Genomic DNA, 8178 nt, shown 5'->3' with positions numbered 1-8178 from the left:
CGTTATCTAAAAGTTTGATAATAGGTCAATTCACTCTGATAGGTCAACTAACAGTACACTATTGAAACTGGCAAACAAATATTTGCTATGTCGTCCGTATGTAAGACGAAGACAACACGTGCGGATGCGACGTCCTCTTAATAATAACAATAAATAATTATTATTTTAATTTAAGATCCGATAATTGATCAAAAAAATTATTACGTGTAAAATATAATACTAAAATATCAAAAATTATATAAATTATAGTTTATAAGTTACTATTTGTTTATTTTAAAATTACAGTATGTATTAGTTATGGTATTGAGTTTTATCGATTAAATTGTTTTCAATCTGGTATTAATTATTAAATCACTAAACGTTATATTACCACATGAAACAATGGTCACATTCAGTATCATAAGTTAAATGTTTTCAAAAAACAAAAAAATAGAGTGTTTTCTAAAATTTTTCCTGGTTTTGAAAAATGATAACTCGATGGGTTTTTGTCGTAGATTATCTATATCATCTATATAATCTGTCAAATGAACTAGACGAGTATCTAGTTTTTCTACCTATGTCAACCATTTTTGAAAAACTGAGTGAAAGAATTCAATAGGGCATTGTTTAGGTTATACTTGAAATGTTAGTCAGGGTTTTATTATCGTTGTGACCTCATGGAAATATTGGACATTTTTGAGAAAATTAAATGTAAATATGTAACTACTTGATAAATTACAGTTTTTATTGGTAAACTTGCTTCAATTTTGTAAGTGTATAGTATTTCATTAAATTTATCATCATCTTGAAACCAGGACATTCTTTGTTAAACCCCATGTATACCTATTTATTATTTTTTCTATTAAAAAAAGAAATTACCTAACTATCGTTTCTCCAAAGTACTGGATATTATTAATAGGCCCCTAAATACATTTAGATAAAAAAAAAGTTTCCCTAGACATAAAATTTGTATGCCTATAATAATATTTATAGTAGACCTATACTTACTGCAATAATTTAAAATAATAATAAAAAAAAGAACTATAGGTATTATCACTGCCCATATAGGAAACAGTAATAAACGTATTTTTATTTATTTAAAACGTGTCTTAATTTATTTCATGTCCAGTAAAAGGTTATTATAATAAATAAACTGAATAAACTTACCTACAGAGAGTTCATAAAAAAAATGAAGAAACACATTTTACAAAATAGCTCATGGGTCGAATTGATTGATTTATCAATATGATTTTGCTCATTTCCGGTCAGTCATAAAATCAGTCTCAAAGCACGTGTTTAAAATAAATGAGATATTTGAGTGGAGGGACAAATAACACTAAATTTTAATATACGAACTATATTGAGATTGATGTAATGGTAGAACAGAGTTTCACATACAATCGCATGTCAAACGCAAATTTTTAATTTTCTGGTGGAATGTGAAATAATAATAAAATATTCTGTGGAAACAAACACCGCACGGCCACGCAGTCAGTATAATGCTTGAACGCAGAGGAGTTTTGAAAATTCGAATTTAAAACATGTGAGTTTAGTTGACCATATCAATTATATAAAAAGAAACATTTTTTCTCCAAGAAGAGACTTACCAGTGGACTTGAAAAAATAAATCGTAACAAACCCAATAGTCATTCTTTGTAATCATGAAAATATAATATGGAGGTTTTATTGATAGGTAGATTTCGTATTTTAGACAATTCGATCCTAATTTGTTTTTACTGTTGTCTGTTAATATTATTTATCATTTATAAGATAATGTACGACGATTGAAATAATATAATCACCCGCAACAATATAATATATTAGATTAAGCCCCCTAGAGTCTGATCCAGCAAAACTTATGAAACTTTAGAGAAGATAATTCGTATTATTGATAACGTTTTCTGGTAGGTATATTATGTAGGTACCTATGTGCTAGAACGAGCTTAAAATCTAGGCGAGAGGAACCCGGAGCAATATTAAATTAAGTACAATATAGATCAAAAGATTGTATGGACAGTGCCATACGTCATTAATGGTAATCTAGTGCTCCGTAAGGGGTAGTTAAGAGGGTATATTATCCTCTCACTGCCCTTCGACGTTTTGTTTATTAATTAATTTAATCAAAGGCGCCTGCAGGAGTTTGGGGGGTGGGGTAGTATAATGCCACTAGCAAGTCCTCTCCCCCCTAATTTCCCACCAGTGTGTTGGAAAAAATAAAGGTACTTGTATAGTGTCGGTACTTGGTAATAATCATCGTACGCGTAAACAACATCGTTATATTATATTGATGTGCGAAACGAAGAGACGATTAAACACAACCGCAGCACCAACACCATTATTAAAGAAGAGCGTGAAAATATTGGCAAATTAAATTTTCATCGTCGATACTATTTTATGACGATGACACGCGTTACCTTTATTACACCAACGAGACTAGAAAATTATGTTAAGAACTGAACGAAGGTAAAGTAGTGAATCGACTTATAACAAATTGAGCACGGAAAAATATTATTATTTTTTTTTTACATCATTATACCTACAGGTTAAACGAAGATGTTTTATGAAAAATCGTGAACCGTTATTACGTCGCTTCACATTTTGTGCGTTTCGAAATCACGATAAATCATATTTTTCTAAATAAATCGAATTATTTTTTTAATATATACTAAAAAATGAAAGTATTCATTATCTGCGCGTATACCTATGTTCACATTAATTGTCTGAATAATATGCTTATAATATATTAATGTGGGTTTATTATGGATACACTGTTTATTTGAAATAATTTTCTTTTTTTTTTTATCATACGAGTACGTGTCGACGTACAGGTACATTTTATACTTAATAATATTTACTTACCTACAAACAACGTTGGTTTTTGTCATTTATTTCTTCACGTATCATATATAACATAATAAATGAATAATAATGTGTATATTATTATTATTAATTTTGGTGCTATTAACATTAATATTATACTTTATTATGATATTATGTTTGTTTTTAACATGACCGAGGCCGCGGTTTTGAATTAAATGTACAGTTTTGAATTCTGATCAAATTTATTTTTTAATGATGAAATTGTTTTGTTTAAAAATTATTTTTCCGTCGACCATCGCATTACGGAGTAGTAAAAATGCTTCGATTTTATAGTTTAATATACTATGGAATCTGTCATTGGCATTTTGGGGGTAGACATATAGAAAAGTAGAAATTCTTAATATATTATAAATATTATATAGGTATATGTTAAATATTTGTAAAGACTTGACATTTTCACTAAATATTCATAATATAATTTCACCATTTACTAGAAATGAAATAATTTAACAAATATTTTGACTCTTTTTGTGCAATTGTACCGATTTATGATTGTTTTTTTTTCATCGATTTATGTAAAGTAGATTTTTTTAGGTTAAAATGTAATAAAAGGCACTTACCTCAAAAGTTGATTATAACTAATTAAAAAATATCGAAAATGCAGTCAAAATATTTTTTTTTAAAGCGTTTAAAGTTAATTTTTTACGAAATTCATCAAAATAAATCAGCAAACTATTTTGAAATTGATAAAATTTAAAATTTTTATAGTTAACGCTTGAAAATGGAATACAAGATTCCTTATAAGTAGTTAATATTTTTGTAAGAATAATTTTATTTTTATATATATTTAAAGTTCAAATTTTGATGAAATTAGATAGGCACCTAAACGAATTATGAATAATGATTTTAGTTATTTTATTGTAATCTTAAAATATTAATCGTGGGGACATGGAACTTTACGTATATATATTATGGAATGACAATTTAAAACAAAATGTCTTCGGTAAAAATTAATTCAAACTACTGTATATTACTATAAGTACCTAACTGTGTACTACTTAATAAAATAAATAACTTAATAGTTATATAGAATATGTACCTGCTTAGTAATATAGGCCGACAGATCGTTTTTAGAATTATTTTTCGTATGCAATGATTTATCACAGAATTATTCAAGTTGTAGTCTCTTGAATATGTACCCTTCCATTACAGTGACTTCCTTACTCAATGACAAGGTATATACACTGGACACTTATTGTACATCATAATAGTTAGAGTAGATTAGTAGAGCAGAGTGGTTACAAATTTGCAAATTTTATTTTTCTTACCTCTGTAGCTATATATATAAAATATACATATTATAAAACCAATTTAACCATAATTTCCGTTTCAAAATGATTTAAATCCTAACCTATCTCATCTATAGTCTTATGCTACTAACCTTATAATTATATATGTATATATTATATATGTTTTAAATGTTTTTGTATAGAGGTATGCATAAGGTCTCCGAATTACGTCTGAACACAATGATTAATGTCTAATCGCATTGACTTTAATTAATGTCTAGACTATAAATTCAATATACATATTCGCTCATATAGTATACATTTCGTATACTGTACGAATGTATCAAGTAAAATTAAAATAAAATCGATCCTACAAAATAAAACAAAAAATAAATATGTTAAATAGGTACCTGGAATATATTTGTTTTTCGTAGGGACGACCATGATTACTACAACTGCAGATCCAGAGTAAGTTTATACTCACGGCTAATTATTATTCAACTGCACGCTCGGCTACCGTGCAATACGATTTAATCTGTAAAAAAAAAAAAACTATACATTTAGGTACGATACAAATCTGAATAGCTAAATAAATGTTGATGCGTGTGTCCATAATATATTATATATTTTGTTTTCGTAGAGAATACGCGAATATAAAAAGTTGAAACGTTATTGCAAATATTGGCCTATATATTGTATACCCCGTCGCGGACCACGTTTTTAAACAATTAGGTAATTGCGTACCTCTCGATATTATTATTTCTCCGACCTCGGAGGAGAAGCAACGATCTCATCGGTTGAAAAACACAAAAATACGGACTTCGGTCGGTTTGTCGACGACGTCCTTGAGAACGGATGTAAATTAAGCGGTCGCCGTCGGTGTAGATTTCGAATTACGGTTAAAACACGGAGATCGTGTTTTTCAACAAAACAGAGGGAATCACGATTGAATCGTCTTCATATACCCGTATGGCCGTACACCTATTATATTAATACAACTGGCGCACATGCAGTGTTACACATATCGTATATTAATATACTGTTTCACGGACAACTTATATACTGACTAATATTCGAAAGTGGCGTAGTGCAATAAATTATTGACCGCGAAAGAAGCGATATTTGATTTTGTTTCACCGAACAAATCGTACATGCACAATATCCGTTATTGTCGTCCTTATATTATAATATAGTTTTGGTAAGCGATTCGTCTTTATACATTGAAAATGTTTTCAAGTCAGATTTTAGTCCCGTTTCAAAAATAATTAGAACATTTATAATATATTAATTATAAATTATAATATAATGTGCCTATACAGATCATTAACAACAAAGGGTAGTGGATTTAACGATTTTGTCGCGCGTGTTCATGATTCTCCAAAAACAGTAATGAAATGATGTCAACGGAGTTACAACACACTGATAAAGTGCCTGCAATCAAAACGGATATCGAATCGACTCGGGTCAAAACTTGCAGGAAGACACGAGGGATGATGGACGGGATGTGTTTGTTAGTGATATATTATATGCACCGCGAAAGTTTAAAACGCGGGGTAGTCAGTCATTGTGAGGTTGGTAAACAGAACAATATAACGGCCAAACCCTTGGGTTAGTTGGGGTAATTTATGGGGGGGGGGGGGGGGGTGGGTTACAGAGAGCATTGTAGTGTACCACGAAATGTTGATCTGTGCAGATAAAGTGGTCAGAGCTGGCGAGTCAATAAGTTTTGGAACGAGGACGTGAATATAGTTCCCGGTTAGTTTTCAGTCTGAGAGATTAAAATATGTAGAATTTTGTATACCTAACAATTTATTATATTGTTGTATTACATTAGGTATAAAATTTGTTTGGACAAAAGAGGGTAGGGGCAGTGATTTTTGTACCTTGTAGACACTTAACAGCGAAATACGTTTGTCGGGGGTGCCGTAATTAAGCCTTTGCGGCTATACTTACGGGTAGGTAGTACCTATATTCTACCATAAGTCGCCTGCAACATCCATAGAAATTAAGTATGAAAAATCAAATTACAATTACATCATTCTACTGCACATTAATTTTCTTATCGGTTAAGCATCTTAAACAATATTGTTAAGTGCACCAAAGATCGTAGCCTCCCGGTTAGATGTGCACTATGATCTGGTGCCCATACAGCATCATACAAAAGTCGTATAATATACAAACTGACAGAATCCACAATTACCACAAATTAACCAAAAACTGAGAAACTTCCAACCATCAACAAGACTCCACATGTCGTAATATACAAGCTCGCCTGGTCTATCGTACACCAGCATAACAGCCACCCAACCGACATAGTTGGACATACAATACTTTTGATTTGATGTCAACAATTTTTAACGAATTCAAAACCGTATTAAATCCTCTAATCCTTCTACTTCCAATAATAGTCATTCGTTTCACATCAAATGTACAAACCTCATTAAAATTACCATTATATTTAATTCCCTAGTTGCTATATTGCACAACAATTAATAATCGTAATCTGTAATAATTGATTTGTAAACATGACATTATAATATCATATCTTTAAATAGGTACATAAATGTCATACACTATATTATTATGTTATTGAACTTATGAGAACATTATTATGATAAAACATTTTAAATTAAATCAATAAAAAAAAAAAATTGTTTTTAATAATTATTGTACATTTAGCTCGTTGACTTGAGGAGAAAAGCCATTCGGCCGCGGTACCCACACTGACCAAACTTCTGGGGTGTCCTTATAGGGTTAAGTAAAACCGGGAGAAGGATCGCGATACAATTTCTTCTTTAGTATTTTAATTTTAGCAACGAAAACTATTCCAACGGAAAATATACTAGACGAACTATTCCAACAATGTAAATGTGAAGTATTAAAGTTTATCTCTGAATGTATACTTTGAGACTTTGAATGCTATGAAACCGAATAAGTAGCATTCATATGTGTGGGTAATAATATATTATGTGGGTAGGTGGTTTAGGAATACATGCCTACAGCTCCCCCAACATTTAATTTTTGATTTTAGGCTTAAATGAAAAGCATGGAAATCACAAAAGTTAATATGCGATCTACATGCAAAAATAGTAGTAAAAAAAAAATGAGAAAATTTCAATGTTGTGGGGTGGCCGGGAATGTAGATTGCAGGTACATCATAACAACAATAAAGTATTCTTAACTGACAACGTTTGAAACGAGTATTATAGGTGTTATAACTATATTATATATATATAATCATTTTAATACATACATTATATGCATGATACATCGACGTTTATCTCTGAAGCACGAACCCGAGGACCGCAGATGATCACGACAAACTCGCAGCTCGTACATAGTATAATCTCGCGGACTCGGAGCCGACCTATTTTGTTATCCTCCGAAGAAATTTTGTACTGCATGTGTATATATATTATATATTAAACGCTTAACCATGTATAATAATATAATTTAACACATAATAATATACTGCCTATAGTATGACGTGCATTGTGCATAATGCACATGCATTTTCGTTTGTCACACACGCATAGATGCATAATGTCTATTAGGTACCTAGGCGCATTATATCATTATGAGTTTACGACACAACACCTTATAGTACCATTCGTTATTTCATTGTTTGTGTCGTATAGTGCAGCACGCACAAAATAAAGGGGTTGCAGTGTGAGTTAGAAACCTAGGTCACGGATTGCAATCATCTGCGGCTATAGGCCATCGTCGTGGGCAAATGGGAGGGGAATAAAACAAAATACTATCGAAATGCGGTAAACGTGTTCGAGATTCTCCCGGTGGGTATTTACCTATATACGAATATATTATTAATACGTATTGCGTTCAATCTATTTAATGCGCCACATTATAATTATTTTCTCAGTTGACGTTTGTATAGTTTTCATACACTTCGAAGGACTTATAACGCGCTTCGTTTTCGCAACGAGTAAAAATTATTATTACCGACATTATTGAGAGACTTGAAAGGATACAAAGAATATTCATAATATGTCTTATCGGATACAAGAGAAAAATTACTAATACCTTCGATAGCCATACAATTAACAGTTTCCAGCTTAATCTAAAACTAGAT

This window comes from Acyrthosiphon pisum, chromosome X (genome assembly GCF_005508785.2).
Source record: "Acyrthosiphon pisum isolate AL4f chromosome X, pea_aphid_22Mar2018_4r6ur, whole genome shotgun sequence".
Taxonomy (NCBI): Eukaryota; Metazoa; Arthropoda; class Insecta; order Hemiptera; family Aphididae; genus Acyrthosiphon; species Acyrthosiphon pisum.
The sequence above is the reverse complement of the archived record's forward strand: the minus strand, read 5'-3'. Positions refer to the sequence as shown.